General features: G+C 49.4%; 1 long non-coding RNA gene across 3 annotated transcripts in view; it reads right to left on the bottom strand.

Annotated features, from left to right (window-relative positions):
• LOC105071853 (uncharacterized) overlaps positions 1-21,276 on the bottom strand; it is a 292,203-nt gene that overhangs the window by 65,383 nt on the left and 205,544 nt on the right. For 2 of the 3 annotated variants that reach the window (XR_012500660.1, XR_012500659.1), the window contains exons 3-5: positions 14,761-14,943; positions 5,328-5,393; positions 1,571-1,825 (exon numbers count right to left, since the gene is read on the bottom strand). This is a non-coding gene — a long non-coding RNA (uncharacterized LOC105071853). Of the gene's footprint in view, positions 1-1,570; positions 1,826-5,327; positions 5,394-5,999; positions 6,257-14,760; positions 14,944-21,276 lie in introns of all 3 variants that reach the window. The other variant, XR_012500661.1, reaches the window with a different exon arrangement.

Here is a 21,276-nt window from a genome sequence, read left to right as displayed (position 1 = left end):
ATCTGGACTTCATTCACACGAAAGAAAAATAAACTCCCACTTTTTATTGTTGATTTTTTCAAATTAAGCTTATTATATTTTATTATGACTACATTTGTATGTCCTAAGCAGTATAGCCTAGTGAAACATGTCAGCTAGAATATATGCTGGGTCTTTTGATTTTAACATGTGCTCCACTGGGCTTTGTCTACTCTGTCTAGTTTCAGTGCGAGTTACTAGAAGAGCCCTGGGCCACAGAAGGGAGGCCCCTTGCCTCTGGTCACACAGCAGGGAAGGGACAGAGCTGGAGTTTGACCCCAGGGCCCCATATCCTAACCCTCAACCCTCTTTCTCAGTAGCTCCCAGTTTTAGGTGACGCTGGACTCCCCCGGGCTCGGCCAGGACAACAGGCAAACTGATCTACAGCTGTTCTGCCTTATAGGCCATTAGGCCAAGAGGCCCTTTCTTACTTCTCAGGGGTGAAGAGCATGCTGGAATTGTGAGAGAAGACCCTGATTGTGCAGTCTGGTGGGGGTTGAATCCCAGCCCTGCTGCTGGCAAGCTGTGCACCTCAGGGAAGACCCCAGCCTCTCTGAGCCTCAGTTTCACTGTACATTATGCCTCTGAGCAGGTCACGTGCCCTACAGATTCCTTGATGTGCTGTATTTAGAATGTCTGAAAGCTCAAGAATAGAGTGCTCCATCCCACAAAGTGGAAATTTCTAGAGCACAGGTGGTGTCACTGGCATTAAGAGGAGGTGGCTGCTTAGTTCAAACTTTAGGATCAGTTCTGGATTCAAATTCTGGCCCCACACTTAGCAACCGTGTGATCCTGTGCAAGTCACTTCCCTTGTTCCGGCTTTCCTTAGTGTCCTTGAAAGGAAAATGAAGATTCACTCATTCATTCAACACATATGTGCTGAGCACTTCCCAGGCCAGGCCACTTCTAGGTTGCTGGAGATTGGAGGTAAACAGGTCAGACAGTGTTTCTCATGGGGCTGATGACTGAGTGGGGGAGGGGCCAGACAGCAAAGAAACAAACATGTAGCATGTAGCACGACAGTAAGACCCACGAAGCAAAGCAAAGCAGGGAAGAAAGAGATGGTGGGAGGGGTTCTCTGAGGCAGGGTGGTCAGGAAGGCCTCCCAGAGGAGGTGACGTCGGGGGAAGAGACCTGAATGGCATGAGACGCGAGGTTTTAGGGCAGCTAAGCCTGGTCCCTCCCATTACCCTGGGCCTCCTCCAGCTGAATTCTTCCTCAGAGCAGAATCCACGTGGTGGCCAGCTCTGTGTCCCGGGCACCAGCCCAGTGATGACTGAGTGAGCCAGAGACACTGGCTCTCCCCGCCCTCTTCCCCCAGGCGTCCAGTCTATCAGCAAGGCTGCCTCTTCGGACTCCTAAAGTTCTCTTGAATCCATTCACTTCTCATTTCCTGCCTGGACTATTGCAGTAGCCCCCTCCCTGGCCCCCTGCTCCCACCTCACCCTCCTACAGTCTGCCTTCCCCACGCATCTGCATTAGTTTCCCAGGACTGCTGTAGCAAATTACCACAAATTTATTGGCTTAAAACAACGTGAATTTATTTACTTACGGTTCTGGAGGTCAGAAGCCTGAAATCAGTCTCCAGGCAAAAGTCAGGGTGCTGGCAGGGCTGGTTCTTGCTGGAGACTCCCGAGGAGAAGCTGTTTCCTTGCCGTTTTCAACTCCTAGTGATCACCTGCATTCCCAGGCTTGTGGCCCCTTCCTCCATCTTCGACGTGCATTCTTTCAGTCTGTTTCTGTCATTCTCTCTGCCTTCTCCTTTTCCGTAGTCAAATCTCCTTCTGCCTCCATCTTATAAGGACTCCTGTGATTACATTGTGTCCACTTAGATAATCCAGGATAATCTTCTAACCTCAAGATCCTTAACAGCTGCACAGTTCCTTTTGTCATATAAAGTAACATTCGAAGCTTTGGGGGATTAAGATGTGGACATCTTTGGGGAGGGGGGCATTATTCAACTGACTACAGCATCCAAAGGGATCTTATTAGAACCCAAGTCAGTCCTGTTCCTCTTCTGTTTAAAATCGTCACATGGCCCCCAGCTCCCTCAGAGCACATGCAAAGCCCTTACAGTGGCCACACAGTCCTACACAGCTGTGTGCTTGTTACTTCTGTAATCTCCTCTCCAGCCACAAGCCTCCTTGCTGTGCCTCAACACTCCATGCATGCTCCTGCCTCAGGGCCTTTGCACATGCTATTCCCTCTGCCCAGAACCTTTCACCCTGCCTCTTCCTAAAGCTAGTTCCTTGTCATCCTTCAGGTCTTACTTCCTCAGAAAGGCCTTCTTGGACACCACCCTCCCTATAACAGCCCTTCCCTCTCTGCATAGTCTGAACACACTCTGAAATTATCTTGACTGTTTATTTGTTTTTTTGTTTATTTGTTTTTTGTGTATTACCCATGGTCCCCACTAGACTGTCAGCTCCTAAAGCCCCAGTAGGGGCTGGTCTGTCTGGTTCTCTGCTGAATCTCCTGCACCAAGGACAGGGCCTGGTGCCTAGTAGGTGCTCAGAAAATCCTTACTCCATGAATCCCTGTGTGGCCAATCTCCAATGTCCCTCAGTGCTGCTGTGAATAAAATACAAACTCATGTAAAGGCATTCTGACCATCCTAGTGACTTTTTGGCTTGATCTTGATTAAAACACTGTCTTCATGTGTTAAAAAGTGGCATTGTTTACACTAGGCAAGCAAGGACTTAGAGAAGGGCCTGGAAGAGAGGCAGGGGTCTCCCAAGGACAGGAGCCATCAGCAGTGACGGTGGGGTCTTATGGGGAAGAGCAGGGTCATAGAGTGGGTGCTCGGGCAGTGGTGCTCTGTGTGCCTCTACTTTCACATCTGCAAAATGGACACCATGACAGATTTCACCTCCTAGCAAGGCTCTTGGCTTCTGTGCTACTGACATTTGGGGCTGGATTATTCTCTGCTGTGCTCTGTCCTGTGCATTGTGGGATCCTGAATGGGGGCCTCCACCCATTAGATGCCAGTTTCATTTCCCTGGTTGTGACAATCCAAAATGTCCCTAGACGTAGCCTAAAGGCACCCGAGGGGGAAAATGGTCCTGGGCTGAGAATGTCTGCCTCAGAGGATCATCCTGGGGGTTGAAAGAGATGATGTGGGTAAAGCTTCTGGCCCTGAGCCTGGCACTCAGCAGCTGCTCAGGAAATGAGAGCTGCTGTCTGGTCAAGAGGGTGGCTGGGTTGGAATCTTGGCTCTGCCACTCAGCAAGTTAGCAGGTGGCCTTGGGCAAGTGACTCCAGTTCTCTGAGCCTCAGTTTCCTCATCTGTAAAGTAGAATAATAATAGCGCCCACTCTGTTGGGACTGTCAGGGGGATTAAGGACCATGCCCCATACACAGTAACTGCTCACTAAATGAGAACTCTGAGGATAAAGACGAGGATGGTGGAGGCTCCTAGGAACAGTGGGAGCGGGAGAAAGGGCACTTTGCAAGTGCAACCTGGGGTCTCTGGAATGTGTGCCCCTGCATTAATGAGGGACACCCAGTCACAGCTGCCCACACCCGGTAGGGCAGCTGGCTCAGACCCTCAGCTCTGCTGGGCCATTTAATAATTAAGCTGGATAAGGGGTGACAAGGCTGTAAGGCCAGCAGCAAGCAGGGCCTGGCCTTGTTTGGCTTTGGTGACGTGATGGCCCTGGGATCATGGCCTTCTTGAGCCCATAAACAGGGGGTTGGGCCCCGAGATAGGCAAGGCCAGGCCAAGGTCTGTGCCAGTGGCCTTGTGTCCGAGTCATGCCGGGGGTGGGAAGGGGGTGCTGTGGAATGAGGGCTAATTTTCACGGGGTCAGCTCTCACCTCTGTCCTGGCTCTGGGCATCCCGTTTCTCTCTTTCCTTCCCTGCCCAAACCCGTCTTATTGTCAACTCCAATTAACTGAGCACTTACTACCTGCAAAAGCTCTACCAGAGCACTTTATATAGATTGACTCCCACCACCCCCATCATGGAGGGGGTGCTCTGTCCCCTCCCCAGATGAGCAAAGCCTGTGACTTGAGTCCCATTACCCAGGTAAGGAATCAGAGGCTTGGAGCACTGAGTCACCAGCCCACCGGAGCAGGGCCACATCCCAGCCCAGGTCTGGGGTCTCCCGAGCTTACACTTAACCCCATGCCCAGCCCACTTCTCCACCACCTCCTCTGCTCTCTCCTCACTCTCTCTCTGAACAACTTTCTATTGGTGTTTTTCTGTGTCTCCATGCCTCTCATTTTCCACCTCAATTTCCCCTTTTCACGCTCTGTGTGTCTCTCACTCCCTCTCTTGGTTTCCTTCTTTTTGTTTCTGTATTTCTCTTCTCCACCTCGCTGTGTCTCTGTGTCTCTCTCTGTCTCTCTGTCTGTTTCTCTCTCCTTCCTTTTCTCTCCCCCCTCGCCTGTCTCCCTCTGACCGCCCCGCCTCCAGGCCCTGTCTCCCTGCAGCCAGCCCTTGTCTGGACGCCAGCACATTATGTCCCTGGTCAGACCCTGACGTCAGGCGGGGCCTGGCGGGTGGCCACCGGCTGCTGCCGGGCAGACTGAGGGAGTACGCGCTTTCCCGGTCCCCACCGCCCGCCCAGCCCTGCAGCTGGGGCTTCAGTTCTCCCGACCTGGCCTCAGCTGGCTGGAGAGAGGATGGTGGCAATTGGTGGCTGCCTGGCCTGTGAGCCTGGGACTGCAGATCACTCACCTCTCCCTCCCCTTCACCCTGACCCCAGGGCCATAAGAGACACCTCCTGGCCCTGCCTGCTCCCCAAGGCTAGACAATACAGCATGGGGACAAGATGTGGGGCCAAGTCCAGACTGTGTGACCTTGGGCAGGTCACCCAGCCTCTCTGAGCCTCATCTCTGTAAAACGAGGCCATTGAAACACCTGCCTCTCAAGTCTGCAGGGAGGGTCAACTCTAATAGGGGGATTGCAATGTGGGAGAGGTGCCCAGCCTTTCAGCAGGAGCTCAGTGTCACCAAAGGGTCCCATCCAGCAGTCCTTAAGAGGAGATGCCTGGTTGACGCATACTTGGGGGTCATAGCTGGTGTTTGGAGGGTAGCGAAGTGCCATGTGGGCCATGGCCAGGCACGATGAAGGAACACCCCACCCAAAATATAAACAGTGCCCCTGCCGAGAAACTCTGCCCAAGCCCAGTTGGTCTCAGGCCCCATCAGAGCTTGAATAAGTGGTTAAAAAAATGTAATATTTCTTGTTTGGTTTGTTTGGTTTTCTCCCCCTCTGATTTTCAAAGCAATGCAATTTCCTTGAAGGACATTTTGAAGGGCACCTGAGCATCCCGGTTTAAAACAGATTATGGGGTTAGACAAACCTGGGTTAAATCCAGCTGTGTGGCCTCTGGCCAGTGGCTTCACCAACTGAGCCTCAGTTTCCTCATCTGTCAAATGGGGAGATAAATATACACGTGTTAGAGGGTGGTTGTGCGGATTAAGCAAAACAATGCTTACAAAGGACAGTAGCCTTTTTTCTTGTTCTTTTTATTTTTCTAATTTTAAATATAGGAGATACAGAGAAGAAAACAAGAAGGTCACCCAGAGAGAAAAACTCAAAGATTTTTATGGAAATTTGGCTCAGTTAACTTCTTTGTCCTGAGAGTCAACTCTTGTCTGCGTTTTCGTTTTTCATGGAAATAAAACTTGACTTGAAGTTTCATTTAAAAATATCTGCTTATTTTCTTCTTCTTTTTTAATACCTGGGCATTCAATTTAAACCTGGGTTTAAAGGGTATCCAGTGAGCTGCAAGGCTCTCTCCTAACCCCGGCCCTGGCTCCCCTTCCCTGAAGCCAACACAGTTAGCAGTTTCTCATGTGTCCTTCCTTCCTTTCCTGGGGTTAAATCATCTTTGGACACATGAATTCCAAATCCTCTCTTCATTTTGGTTTTGTTTGTGCTTTTTAATTCACTTAAAGCATGACATTATCAAAAAAAAATCAGAACATACAGGCAGTCAAACGAAAGGGGAAGACAAAAAAAGCAGAAGCACCTGACATCGTGCTACTCCTTGGGCATTTGGGAGTACATCCTCACAGGCTGTCTCCATCACCGGATGTCCATGCACACGCTTATAGTCCCAGGGATCTTTTCTTCTTAGCACAGATCAATGCTTGTGATGATGTATTTGTACTTGATGATCAGACAACCTGATCATTATCTGCCTTCCCCACTGTGCAGTGTTTCAGGAGACCGGGAGGGTCAAGCCTGTGTCCCCCACACTCAGCAGAATGCCAACACACAGTAGGCCTGTAATGAGTATTTTCCAAAGTAATGAATGAAGGGGTGAATTCCCAAAAGGGATTATACACTGTATTACACTATCCTGTGACCTATTTTTTCACTTAACAGCTCGGGTACATCTTTCCACATCTCTAGCTAGGCAGCAAATCTCCATTTCTTATGTCTGCACACAGGCACCACAACAAACATCTTTTTGATGCTGGCCAGAAGCTTCTGCCCCTAACTGGGAAATTCTTTTTCAAAAACAGATCTGTTAACGAATTCCATATGAGCCACCCGTGCCCCAGCCCCTCGGCCGTTTACTTTCAACTTGACACTTCACTGGTTTCACGGGCCCATTGTGTTCTGGGACAAGTCAAGATTTACTGTCTGTCCCTGACATCATGTTTTTCCAGGGAAGCTTAAGAGTGAAGAACTCATCTCATCCACCCCCCCACCCCCCGTTTCCGCCAGTTGCCAGTTAAGTAGTCTGTAGATTTGCTGAAGTTGGGAAACTTGGTATAACCCTTGCCTCCCTGGCTGCTTGTTGCAAACAGCACACACCAAGCTCATTCCTACCTCAGGGACTTTGCACTGGCTGTTTCCTCTGCCTGGAATATGCTTCCCTTGGATATTTGCTTGGCTTACCTTCTTCAGGTCTCTGCTTAATGTTCCCTTTTCAGAGAGGACTTCCTCAACAATTTTTCTAAATTAGTTATCTCTAAGTCATTTATCCAGTTTCACATTTCTTCCTAAAACATTTACCTGGTGTCATATTGTATCATATTATATTCTACTATATTAATGTTTGGGGGTTTCCTTATTTATTGTCCATCCTCCTGACTACGCGGGCAGGAATGTGGCTTGTTATCTTTCCTACAGTATCCCCAGCACCTAAGACAAGGTCTGGAGCATTGTGGGCAATTCAATATTGGTTGAATCAATAAATGTTAATTCCAGGATTCCAAGGTTCCTTCCAAGGCCAAGAACTGACTGCCGTTATTCATTCATTTACTCATTCAAGATTTATCTATTGAGCACCTACTGTGTGCCAGGGCATGCTGGGAGTACTATAGTGGGTAAGACAGACAGGCCCTCCTCTTGAGGGATGTGGTCAGTGGTCAGGGAGACACACCTACATGGATAATGACATCCAGGTTGACTTGCTGGCCTCAGATGGTGGAGCAAGAATGGGGCTTGGGTTCTGAAGATGTGGGTTTCCAGCTCTAACTCAGCCCCTGCAGAGCTGGGTAAACTTCAAGGCTGACACAAATAGGAATAATATCCTTGTCAACTTGACTTCTGTGTACTGTTTTTTCATCATAAGTAGAGAAGAAATTAAAAAGTGATGCCAGAAACCTTTTTGTGTTCCTCCCTCAGGCCCAGCCGGGTCTTTGCTTGTGGAGCTAAGCTTTGTCCTACTTTCTGGCTGCCCTACACCTTGCAGCCCCCAACCCCTTCAGGGAAGCACCAACCCTAATAGCCCCAACTCCCCCATGAAGACGACAGAAAATTCTCTTTCCCAGCCTCTCTTGCAGCCTGGTGCAGGCATGGGACTTGGGCTCCACCCGTCAGACCTGCCTGCTAGAGATTAGAAGAGAAGGGCAGGACAGGAGACATGGAGGAGAATGGACAGGCCCTGACGATGCAGTGGGAGGGATCCCTGGGGAAAAAGCAGACTCACTAGGACAGCCCTACCATAAAACCTGGGCCCAATCCTAACCCCATGGCCCACCTGGGATGACAGTTATTAACAGGTATCAAAAATGTTCATGTTCTTTGACCCCCAAATCCCTCTTCTGGAATTCTATACTGAGGGAATAATCTCAAGTAGTGAAAATACACAAAGATGTTCACAACAGAATTGTTTATAGCGTAGTGAGGAGTCAGAAACTACATAAACGCCCAATGACCAGGGAATTGTTCCGTTGATAAGGGGATGATTCCTTAAAGAAGGTTAGAGACGATTCCTCTAGTAAAATATTAGTGCAATACTCAGGGGTAAGTACATCTTTGAGAGGCCGGAAATTCAAATTAAGAGGGGTTGATGTGAAACAGAAATTTGTTTTTTTCTTATATAAAAGAAGCGTGAAGGTGTTAGTCCATGACTAGTAGGTGGCTTCATAAATTCATCAGGGACTTGCATTCCTTTTCTGTGTTTCTACCATGGCCCAAGATAGTCACTCAGTTCTGCCTCCCATCTGCATTCCAGTCAGCGAGGAAGATGAGAAAAAAGAGCTGGCACCCTTTTGCTAAGGACACTACTTGGAAGTTACATCCCATTGGGCAGAACTTGTCACATGGATACACCTAGCTGCAAGAGAGGCGGGGTAATGTAGTTTTTTTTTTTTCCTGGGTGGTCACATGCTCAGCTAAAACTTGGGATTTCTATTACTAAAGAAGAGGGAGAGATCAGAGGATTGGGGAGAAGCAGGGATCTCTGTCACAATAAGCAACAATTAGAAATAATGTCCAAGAAGATTTTGTAATAACATGAAAAAGTCATTGTACAGTTTGGGAAAGGCAAAATTTGAAATTGAATGTACAGTGTGACTTCAACAGTGTAACAAAATTTCAAAACAGAGAAAGCTACTCGGAGGACAAAACTGCTAGAGAGTTGGCCTTTGTGAGCAGTCGAATAAGAAATGTCATTTTTTTTCTTTTTATCTGCATTTTCCAAATGTCAATAATTGAGCAAACTTAACTTCCCAAAAGAAAGAATCCCTGTGCAGATTATAGAATCTACTTGAGCTATAATTCATGGCACACAAGTTCTTTCCTCGACTGTGCCAAGGCAGCCAGATGGAAAAAGAAGAAATGAAATCATCTCTAGTCACAGACAATAAGATTATGAATGGAGAGAAATGCAAGGAACCCACAAAAAGTGACTGGAAAAAGAAGGACCTATTACAGGTTCAAGTCCCATCTGTGCTGAAATGCCAGCTCCATGACCTCTGGCAAACCACCAAACTCCTTGTTTCTGCATCTGTGCAGTGAAAGGGTGAACAGCAGCCACCTCGGGGTGTGACGAGGGCTAAGAGGAAGGACTCCCGCAAAGTGTAAGCAGCAGGGCTCTGCACAGAGCAAGCTCTCCACCAAAGGTTCTCAGAGCTGGGGGTGGGGGGGGTGACTTTGTTCCCCAGGGGACATTTGGCAATGTCTGGACACACTTACAACTGAGGGAGTGGGGAAGCTACTGGTATCTAGCCGGTAGAGACGAAGGATGCTGCTAGCATCCGCTGTTACCATCATTGGGCTTGTTTCCTGGGTTTTGCTGTCAGGAACAGCACGGCAGTGGTCAGCAGGGTTGCACGTCTGTGGATATGTGTATTTCTGCAGGATGTGTTTCTGGGCAGAGAATCACTGCTCTGCGCTTTTATATACTGTAGCCTCCTGAATGCCCCCAAGAGGTCTTCTTCATCTTGTCTCAGGCTCTAAACTAGGAGGCCGGGAACGTGTCTGTACCCAGGGATGCTTTGAGGAGGAGCAGGACGGCCGGGGGCCCCCCGTCCAGTCCAGTGATGACGCGGCTGTGGCTGCTGATACCAGCACCACCCGCACCCTATCTCTCCAGGGCTACTACCCCGCAGGCACTCTGCTTAGCTCACACCTGAAAGCACTGGAGGTCGGCGCTGCCATCACCTCCACGTCAGAGGAAAGGAAACAGGCTCTGAGGCAGCGCGGGAGCCAGATCAGCTGGCCCCACAGCCAGCATGCTCTCCCCAGACCTTGCCGCTCCGGCCTTAGGTGACCTTGGCCTGACTGTGCATCACAGTCACCTGGGGACTGAAAACCCAGATTCTCAGGTGACCCCCCTGGGCTGGTCAAGTCAAGCTTGGTTTTGGAATCAAACAGATCTTGAGTCTTGGTTCCTCCACTTACTGGTTATGTGACCTTTTTTAACCAGTGATTTTACCTCTTGGAGCCTCAGGTTTGTCCTCTGAAAAAAAGAGTAGCATTAGTTACTACCTTAGAGGGTGGCCAGGAGGATTCAGTGAAATCCCCTATGTCACAGGCTGAGCATGGAGCTTGGTACACAGTAAGCACTCATTAAGTGTTGGCTTTTATTTCTACTTTTGGAGCAGGGCTTAGGCTTAGGCGTGTGTGTGTGTGTGTGTGTGTGTGTGTGTGTGTGAGTGTGTGTGTGTGTGTGTGTGTAAGCTCATTATTGATTCTCATGTGCCTGGCTAGTTATCTGTCCATCCAACCATCTATCTATCCATCCAATCATCTATCCATTCATTTATTCAACATATTTATTTAACACAAATTGCGTGCCTGGCTGGGCCTTAGTTCCTGAGCACTCAGAAGTGATCAAGATACAAAGCCTCCCCACAGGAACAAATGAGTAAGTATGTAAAGTCATGCAGCATAAACTGCTGTGAACAGCCTGAGATGGAGCGCCTCTTCCAGACAGGGTGAGAAGCTGGATGTCTTCTGTTTGCCCTTCCAGACCCCCTCTCCACCCTGCACTGTCTCCGGGCAGATCTGTGTGAAGGGCATCAACCTTAGGAGCCCATGCCTTCCCAAGGCAGAGAGAAAACTCACTTCCTTAGTCGCTCTTGCAGCTTGGGTGCAGGCCTGACAGCTGTGTTTGGGAAACAGCAAGGAGGCCTGGGAGGTAGATGCAGGAATTGAGGTTCAGAGAGGGCAAGGGGCTTGTCTGAAACCAAGCAGTGGGGGAGTGGAGGAGGTGGAATTTGAATCCAGGTGTACTGGATTCCTCAACTTGAGCTCTTCGTTGGTTTATGGCCCCCGCTGCGGAAGGGCTGCACTGCACTGAAAGGAAGGAGTGGGAAAGTTGAGAAGTTCAGCTAGTGTCACACACTGAGCCAGACTCAGAGTGTATCAATCATGTACTGTAATCCAGCCCTGGGCTCTGCACTTCATAAGCATGGGCTCACAACAGCCCTACAGAGTAGGATAAGCAAATCTGGGTTCAGAGAGGTCAAGCAACTTGCTTGAGGTCACACAGAAAAGGCATCAGGGTACAAATCCATTCTTTACATCCAAAACCTTTGCTCTTTGGAGTGGACCCTACTTCCACCTGTCAAAGATGCAGCGGCACACATCTGACTCTATGACCACATTCTGAGCTCTCTGGGGTCAGGGTCCACATCTAAAACCTCTTTCTACTTCCAGATGAAACCCAGGGGCACTACATATGGTAAGCCCTCAATAAATAACACGTAAAGAAGGCATGGCCAACTTACAGGGGTTTGCTTGAGAATTTCAGAGGCTCAAAGGCCCTTCCTTCTCACAGTTTTTCCTCCTAAATATCTCTCGTATGAAAACTTTAGCTGAGTCATTCTTTGGCCTCATCTTAGTTCTAAAATGGTGGCTGCTTTGTGTGTGGCGGGGAGTGGGATGGGGGGGCAGGGTGAAAAGCAGTATTTCCCACATTCTGAACCTGGACTGTAGTACTTACCTATCCAGCCTTCCTTCTTTCCATTTATCTACCTGCCATCAATCCACCCATCCACACTTCCATCCACCTGTCCTGTTCACTCTATCCAACCTCCCATTCATTCCTCCACTGATCCATAAATTCAGTCATTATCCATCCATCCACCTATCCTTTATCCACTGATCCATCCACCCACACTTCTATCCACCAGTCCTACTTACTCACTCTATCGAACCTTCCACTCACTACACCATTGATCCATAGATTCAAACATCATTCATCTGTCCATCCATTCATCCTTCCATCTGTCCATTCGTCCATCCAATAAATGCATACCAAGCATCTCCTTTGTGCCAAGCCCTATGCTAGACTTAGAGACACTGGAAGCAAGGATGACTTGGTACTTGATTGTACAGAGCTCCCAGTACAGTGGGAGAGACACATATAATAAATGGTATAGGAAGGGCTCATTCATTCATTTTTTCCACCTGTGTTTCATGCTGCCTCCTCTGTGTCAAGCAGTATTAGACCCTGGAGAACAAAGATAAAGGAGACAAGGTCTTGGGCTCCCATCCTAGTGATCGAGACAGAAGTAAATATGAACCAAGGCAGGAAGCGCTCGTTCAATAATCATTTTGTTCATTCAGTATGTGTTTGCTGACGACTCCCACATGCCGGACCTGGGCTCTAAGGACACCGACATATAAAAGACTTGGAGCACAGTCCAGTGGAGGAAATAGTCCGACAGAGAATTTCAGCAGAGTGTGATATGAGCTGCAGTTAGGGTGAGAGCAAGGGTCCACAGAACCAAGGATGGTGGCCAAGGGAGCTTTCTGGTGGAGGTGGGGCCTGGTCTGAGCCTGAAGGATGAGGTGGGGCCCTCCCCCTCCCCAGGCTCCCCAGGGCCTTCTTTCCTCCCTTCCTGCAGGATAGGAAAGTCAGACTCAGGGGCCCCCAGGTCACCCCCTCCCATCCAGGCATCCCTTTGGAGCCTAGGACTCAAACCCTATCTCAGGACAAGGCTCTGGGCAGCTGGCCGGCTGAACCTTGGAGACTGTCCCACAGTGACCAAGGTCCACTGGTGACATTGAGGTTGTTTGTGCAAATGCACTCCATTTTTCTAGGCAGTCTTGTTCACAGAAAAAACAACCACAACTCTGCTGGCATGACTTATGGTAGGGTGTGGAGGGGGTGGCTGAGAATGTCTACCATGTACGGTGCCCTAGAGAATGGTGACATGGGTGCCCGTGGGAGGGGAGGCAGAAAGCCTGGAGATAGACGGTGGCAGGGCCAGATCACTCAGAGCCTCACAGGCCTTACAAAGGACTCGGGGTTTGATCTGAATGGTAACGGGGAGACGTTGAACTCGATTCAAATGGATTGAAGCATAAGATTCAAAACTTCCAGATGGCTAGTGATTAATTCATTTGCTCATTCATTCATTCAACCAATATTTGAGCACTTACTCTGTTCCAGGCACTGGAGAAACAAGGGTGAACATAACAGACCCAGACTCTGCCTTCCTGGGACTAGAGGGGATCCAGACACTAAATCAAATTATCACACAATGAAACGTAGACAGTGATAAACGCTACCAGGGAAGGCTTCTCCAGGGTGACGCATAAGGAGCTGGTTTAGTACTTTTTCCAGCCAATGTACATCGAGTACCTACTGGGTCAGACACTGTGCTGGGTGCAGAGATGCAGGGTGAGCAAGATAGGCCCAGTCTGTGCCCTCAAGCAGCTGACATTTCGGTGGAGGTGACACTCCAGTAAATGGACATCAACAGCACAGTGAGGTAAATGCAGCTGGGGTTCGGACAGGGGCTGCGGGAGGGCTTCGTGGAGGAAGAGGGTGAGCAGGAGTTAGGTGAGGGATTGTGCCTGGGGTGGGAGAGGGGCAGGGGGAGGGTCTCTGGTGACCTGCTGGGCTCGGGAGGTGGTGGGGAGAGGTGGGAGAAGCTGCTGTAGCCTGAGAGAAGGTCAAGAGCCACTGGAAGGAGACCCAAGGTTGTGGACGCAGGAAGGCAGAAGGTATCTGCAGGCGACCTCAGTCTCTCCATCTTGGTCTGCCCCTCCTCCTTCTGTCTCTCCTTATCTGCCTTTGTCTTTCTCTGTCAGTACCTGACAGTCTCTCAGCTTCTCTCACTGTCTCCCTTTGCCTCTCAGCTTCTCTTTCTCCGTCTCTCTTGTCTGCTCTGATCATCTTCGCGAGATGTCAGTAAGAGACAAGGATACTGGGGAAAAAAAACCCAGGCGGGTGGGCAGGACACGAGGTCAGGAGCACAAGGACAGCTGAGCACAGGGACAGGCGGTGACTGAATGTTCTGTTTTGGAAAGACAGCTCTGGTCAGGGGCGAAGGTGGCTGACCACGAAACTTGATAACCTGGCCAAACTCGGTTCTAGCCAGCCCTCTGGCCAGCAGCGCTGTGACCCCGTGGATGCCGCACAAAATTTTCCTGGAGGGAGGGAGAGACAGGGAAAATGGCCCCTGGGCAGTTTCTCCTCGGGCCAGAGGGACAAACAGGAAGGGATGGAAATAAGGGAACAACGAATTCTCAAGTGAGACCTCAGTGTGGTTTAGAATAGGAAAGCCCTGCTTATCTCGACATGTTTTTTCAAAGGTTTAACAATTTACTAAGCACTTACTGTGTGTTGGCACCAGGCCATGTGTCATTGCTAACCCTCTCAAGAAGAGCATTGTAGTCTAAGACCATGGACTCTGGAGCCAGAATGTCTGAGTTTGAATCCTGGCTTTGCACTAGCTCTGTGACCTTGTTAAGTTACTTAACCCCTTTCATCATGTGTAAAATGGGAAGAAAGTAGCACCTGTCTCATCCACTGGCGGTCAAGATTAATATTGGTTAATATATTGGTTAATTAATATTGGTTAATACAGGTAAAGTGCTTGAAGTAGTGAATGGCACATAATAAGTGCTCAAGAAAAATCTGGGCTATTATAATTTCAGCCTTGTGATGGAGGAGGTAATGCTAAGAAGGCAGAGCAAGTCATTTTTGAATCTCTGCTTCATCACCTCCCAGCTCTGTGACCTTGGCTGAGTCTCATAACATAACTAGATGCCAGTTTTCTTAATGGTTCAGTGAGGATTATCTTAGTACTCACCTCATCAGGTGGTGGAGAGCGTCTATGTTCGTGTAAAGTAGATGGAAAGCATTCACTTCCCAAGCGAAGAAAGTGTCCCTCAAAAGTTCATTTTTCCCCATGCGTCCAGCAGGTCCCAGGTGTCCAGCAGTTCCCACGTCTCCAGGACACCTACGATGTGCTGAGTCCCGCATTCTTCCTGTCCTAGAAGACAGCGGCAGTCAGTTGGAGGTGGAGCGAGGCCCCTTGGCACCCAACATTAGTCCTGACTACAGCCTTCTGGTGCAAGCATTATCAATCCATTTCACAGAAGTGGAAACTAAGGCCTGGAGCGATAAAGAGTCTGCCTGAGGCAAAAAGTTCACAAGGACCTGCTCCTCTGAGCTGCTCTTGATCTGAACTCCAGTGACAACCCCATGCCGTCAGAGGCAACCAAGTCCTCAACTTCTCTCAAACACTCAGCCACACACTTCTGCCTCAGTATCCCCTGAGCAGCACTTGGCTGAGAGCAGGCCTCAAAAATGTTGGTTGTACCAGACAGAATCTACAAGCCCAAAGAGCTATGCTGTCCCTGAATGACCTTTCCCTGTCCTCAGCCTGCTTCCCCATCCTATGCCAACCAGATGGAAGGAAACCCAACATGGTCATCACACCTCTGAGCACTCCCCTCACTACTAGGACAAGAAGCAGGTGACACGCACAGGCAGTGCGGAGGAGGGGACAAAATGGGGTCTAGAGCCCCAGATTCCCGGTTCTCACACCTCAGCTGTGCCACTTTGGACATAGCATTTCCTCTCTCTGAGCCTCAGTCTCCTCATCTGAAGAATGGGCACAATCATCATACTATCTACCCCTTTGGTTGATGTGTAGAATAGAGAGATCCTGGGTACAGCACTAGGCACGGGGCAGGTGCTCAGAAAATGACAACTGTCCCTGCCACATGGGAGGGGTGACTGAAGCCCTCTCCTCTCACCCTAGTCCCTCAAGTGCAGTTCAGCTCTTCATGGTCAATGGTGAGCTTCCCAGGAGATAGTATAGTGGATAAGAGCATGAGCTCTGTTGCTTGCTGGGGTCAAATCCTGCCTCTGTCGCTTGCTAGCTGTGTGATCCTAGACTTAAGTGACAAACTCTCTGGGCCTTAGTTTCTTCATCCATCTCTTTGACTTGTTGTGATGATCAAGTGAGTGCACACCTGTAAAGGCTTGGCTCCTGCCTGGCACATGGTGGGGGTTATAAGAGGTGTTAGCTGCTCTTCAGGGAATTGAGGAGGAGCAGGATCTGATGGCTTCGGCACAATTTACAAGGGTCTTAAGATCAGGGCTGGCATGGAGGAGATGGGGAAGAATATTGATCTGAACTGGAGGGGATTTCAGAAAACAAGGCCTCCATACTGGGGGAAGGCTCCCACATGGCCCTGGGAAGGGCTGCTCCACTTCTGTCCTCCCCTGGGAGCCCAGCATAGTGCATGGGCATCTTCTTAAGGGGGAAGCTCCATCCTTCCAGGTGCTCAGCATGAAACCTTGGTGTTACCCCCGATTTCTTGATTTCTTGATTTCTGCCACATCTGGTCCAGCCCACCTTTAGAACAGACCTAGAATATGAGACCATGGACTTCTCCCCACATCTCCACCTCCAGTGTCCACCCTGGGCCAGGTCACCATCATTTTTTGCCTGAACCATTGCAATCACCTCCTTCCTCATTGCCTCCCTTCCCCTGAGCCCTGACAGTTCATTCTCCACACACAGTTAGGCGATTCTTTCAGAACCCAGGTCAGACCTTGCCGACCTGCTCAGGACCCTCCATGGCTCCCATTTACCCCAGAAAAAGCCTGAGTCTTCCTGTGATGTGCAAGTCTCTGCATGATCTGCCCTCCTCTCTCTGCCTTATGTACTGCCCCTCATTCACACTGCTCTGGCCACACAGGCTTCCTTGTCATCCTCACACATGCCAGGCACAATCCAGCCTCGGGGCCTTTGCACTTGCTGTTTCCTTTGCCGAGAATGTCCTTCCTCCAGATATCCCCATTGCTCAATCTCTCATCTCTTTCAAGTCTGTCTTCAAATATTTGCTCAGCAAGGCCTCCTGTGGCCCTGCCCCTGCATTTAGATCTGTACTCTCTGAGACACTCCATCCTCCTTCCCTGGCTTAATTTTCTCCTTAATACTTTTTGCCATCTGAAACACAATATATTTAATCTACCTATGAATGTGTATCCCCTTGTCCACCCCTAACTCCAAAATGTCAGGAGCAAGTCTTGCACATATGAAGTGGGAGCTGCCTCTTACTTCTTGCTGAGGCCCCAGACACTGTTCCAGAGACTCGGGACCCAGCAAAGCGAAACATTGAGCCCCTGACTTCTTGACATTTTAGCCTCTTGTATCTGAATGCCAGCGCTGCCACGAACTGAGCAGGAAACTTTGAACCAGTGAGTGCATTGCTCCCCAGCCTCAGTTTCCCCATCTGTGAATGGGACAATGATCCCTCCTCCCCAAGGCCATTGAGAGGCTCCACGAGCAAAGGTTTCCAAAGAGCCTGGCACCCAGTGGGCCCTCAATCAGAGCTCGTGCCTCCCCGGTCCAGCCCCACCGCTGGCTGTCCCCCAGGGGACTGTGCTGTGAACGTTATTTTTAACCATGGCTCCAGCGGGCTGGGCAGTGGCTCTGAAGGCCGCGGGAAGACCACAGGGTGAGCAACATCCCAGCTCTCTCGATGCCAGGAGACCGTGGCGTGGAAACATCAGGGGAGGCTGCCCTGTGTTATGCTCTGCCCGGTAACCCTTTATGCGAAATTATGTCATGTCACCCGATGCTGTTTATAAACTTAGCGCTGACCTTTCCCAAGCAGGGCACTGGGGGAGGGGGCTGCAGCCCAGCCTCCCTACTGCTCCACCTCCACCAGGAACTGCTGGTGGCCCCTCCCGTTAGCCCACATTCACACAGAGCAAAGTTGGGGGGCTGGCCTCTGGCCAGACTTTGCCCATTTGTTTCAACACCTCTGAGTGCTCACAGCTGACCAGCCCTGGGGTATTTTTAAACCCTGGCCTGGGCCAACCTCCTTGTCACATTCCGGTCGGGGCTTAGATTTAGTGCATGCCCCAGTTAGGGCAACTGAAGGTTTGGGATTCGTTTGACAACAAACATTTAACCAAATTCCAGAACCTGTGGGCCTACTGTGTGCCGGGCCCTGTAGCAGGAATGGAGGCCCCAGGGGGTCTAACTCACAGAGCCAGTCCTCAAGGTGGCCTCAGTCTGGAGGGGTCACCTTGACAAATGTTAGATTGGAGGCTAAGACTGTAATTACAACTCAAATATCTACAAGACCAGCAGGTTATGTAAATGAATAAAGTGGGCCCTGGGTGAGGCGACAGGGAGGGGTGGGGACTGCGGTGAACTGGCAAGCTCATGCCCTGTCTGAAGTGGGTGGCTGCTCCTTAGCTCTGATCTCTGTCGTCATGAGGGAATCGGGCCCAGTGTGTCCTGAGCTTCTGAATTTTCAAAAGAAGCTGAAAATCCAGGTTTATGTGGAATTTCATGCAAAAATCTCATGACTTTTAAATGTTGGCAACGAATTTTTTTAAATGTTAAAAACATTCTAAGAGCCAAATGAAACCCATTTGTAGGCTGGACTCAGCCCACACAGTCAAGTTGATCAGGGCAAACAGTTTGTGCTTTCTGATGCAAACAGATACATTATAAAATGTTCACCAAATACAGGCTGAGCACCTACCACGGGCTCCTTCTACTACTATTCTAGACCCCAGGGAAACAGCAGGAAATAAGATGGACAATATCCCTGTCCTTCTGTTTCTTATAGTCATTGGTGTGCTGGAGCTGGCTTGTACCGGCTGCAGAATTCTGCAAGCTGATTTCTACACAGCCATCATTAAAAATTAAATTATTTAAACTTACAATTAAATAAACTATAATACAAATAAAGGTAAAACTACTCAAAACTCATCACTTTCCAATTAATTTACTGTTTTCTATGTTCTTGAGGTTGTTGACATCTATTGAATCATACTGCATCAGACACCATGCTACATGGTAGAAACAGTATCTGATGGCATGACACTGAACATCTCTTCTCAACTCCACGTTCAGTGAAGTCATGTTGGGACCTTGAAATCGGCCACGGTAGGAGTATTTACACTACAGAAATTGGCAGATGTAAACATCAGAGCTCGATGATTACCGAGAGCCAGTCGTTAAACATTTAGCAGCAAACTAAATTAAAACAAATATACTGATAATATGTACTACGCAAGATAGTAACAACCGCAAGGAAAATAAAGTAGGTAGAGGAATAGGTGGTGATGGACGGGAGTAGTTCATATGGGTAGGTCATGGAAATCTTCTCTGAGGAGATGATATTTGAGCAGAGACCTGAATGAAGTGAGAGAATGAACCAGACAGCTATCTGGCATAGGAAGGTGCAGGCAACGGTAACAGCAAATTTCTGCCTAGGGATAGGAACAAGCTTTCGAGCTCAGGAACCAGGAGGAGGCAAGTGTGGCAGGAGCAGAGTGAATGATGGAAGAGGGTAAGGATAAGGTTGGGGAGGTGAGCGAAGGCCAGATCATACAAGGTCTTATAGGCCATGGTGAGGAGGAGGATTTTTATTCTAAGAGGGATGGGGAGTCCTAGAAGGTTTTCAGCAGGGATGACATGACTTAATTTATCTTTAAAAAAAAGTTTCCACTACTGTGATGGGTAGAGTGGAGCAAAGCTGGAAGCCAGGAAACTAGGAGGAGACAACTGTCACAGTCCAGGTGGGTGAGGATGGTGGCCACCTGCACCGTGGTGGTGGCTTCAAAGGTGGCAACAAGAACATGGATTTGGGGTGTACTTGGCAATTTGAGTTGACAGGACTTCTGATGGATAAGATGTGTGGGATGAGGCAACAGGGAGTCAAATATGGCTCCTAGGTTTTTTTCCTGAGCACCTGGGTGAGGGGTAACACCATTTACTGAGAGGAGATGACTAGAGGGCAGGGCTGGGATTTTAGGAAGGGAAATGGGAGGTTCTGTTTTGTGACATTTGAGGGGTCTGTGTGACACCCATGTGAAAGTGTTAACTCTCCAGTTGGACATCAGGGTCTTGCCAGTTGGAGCACAAGGTGGTTCTGGAAGCAGTATCTCTCTGTTGCTATGACAACCTGAAGCCTGGGGGACAATACTGTCGAGGGGGCTAAGAGGGGAGTTCTGGGAAAGCCTCCCAGGGGAGGAGTTGTGAAGTATAGGGAAGAACATCTGGCAGGAGGAGAAGGGAGGGACGGCACCCAGGGGGAGGGCACAGCTGGGGCAAAGGCCCGGAAGCAGGAAAAGCACAGCCTTTTGGAGGATGGTGTGGGGTGGGGTGTGGGGGAGAGCAGCCTAGAGAGGCAAGAGGGCTGCTTCCTTCAGCCAAAAGAGTCTGGAGTGCACTTGCACAGGGGTGGGAGCTCCCTGCCCTCCTCTCCTCCACCAGGGCCCCCAGCACCCTGTCCCCAGTGTACACAGCAAAATGCCCCTCCAAGTCAGCCCATGACATCTGCCAACCCAGCCAGTTTTTTGTGGAGATTTTCTGCTGACAAACCAGGAAAACAAAATAACCCTGAGAGGAGGAAGGAAGGTCAAGGGAATCTTCTGGAACCTTTGGTTTCTGGACTTCTATCAAGTGGAAGGGCCAGGAGGTCACTTCCCTGAACTGAGGGATGACCGGGGTGAACACGGCACAGCAGGGACTCGGGTGTTTATGGGACTTTTGTAACCATCCTCTTAGGAAGAGGCGTGGGGAACGTGGGGTGTGGCCCTGCCCTGTCCCCTCTTCAGGTCTGAGTTCAAAGGCAGGTTTTTCTGCCACATATTTGCAGTGTGATTTTGGGCAAGTCTTATCTTCCTGAACCTCAATTTCCTTATTTGTACAAAGGGATAATAGTGGCATCTGTAATAGTGTCACTCATCTGCCTCCTGGAATTGCTGGGGGATGAAATAGATCAATAATTCAGCCCGGTGCCTGGCTTGTGCCAAACTCCCAGTAAATGTCAGCTGTCAATCATTATTTGCGAAGTTATTATTAATTACTGAACACGTACTGTATGCCAGGCTTTGAGCTGTATGCACTATCTCATTTAAGCCTCATTCTTTCTCTGCGAGCGAGGATTATTATTGACTCCATTTTACAGAGATGGAAACTGAGCCTCTGAGAGTTGACATGGCTTTCCCAAGGTAAAACTGTTATGGGGGACACAGCTGGGATTTGAACTTGCATCTGACCTCACAACTCATTCTTGTATTCATTCTGGGTTCTGCCTCCTGTGAATAGAATCAGGCTCCAGAATTTGGGGAAACAGTAATCCACGTGACCCCTCAGTGTCCCTCCACACCAGTGGGGACCCCTGCCTTTCTTGGAGCCAGACAGCTCAGGCTACACCCTGGGCCTGGGGTGTGGACAGGACACAGATGATGGCTGCCCCACGGCAGCAAAGGGCATGGAGAAGCAGAGCCATCTTAGACCAGCCTGTGGCCTTCCTCTTGAATTAGGAGTCTAGCTGGGCAC

The sequence above is a fragment of the Camelus bactrianus genome, chromosome 19 (genome assembly GCF_048773025.1).
Source record: "Camelus bactrianus isolate YW-2024 breed Bactrian camel chromosome 19, ASM4877302v1, whole genome shotgun sequence".
Lineage (NCBI taxonomy): Eukaryota > Metazoa > Chordata > Mammalia > Artiodactyla > Camelidae > Camelus > Camelus bactrianus.
Note: the sequence above shows the minus strand (reverse complement) of the source record. Positions and strands in the feature narration are given on the sequence as shown.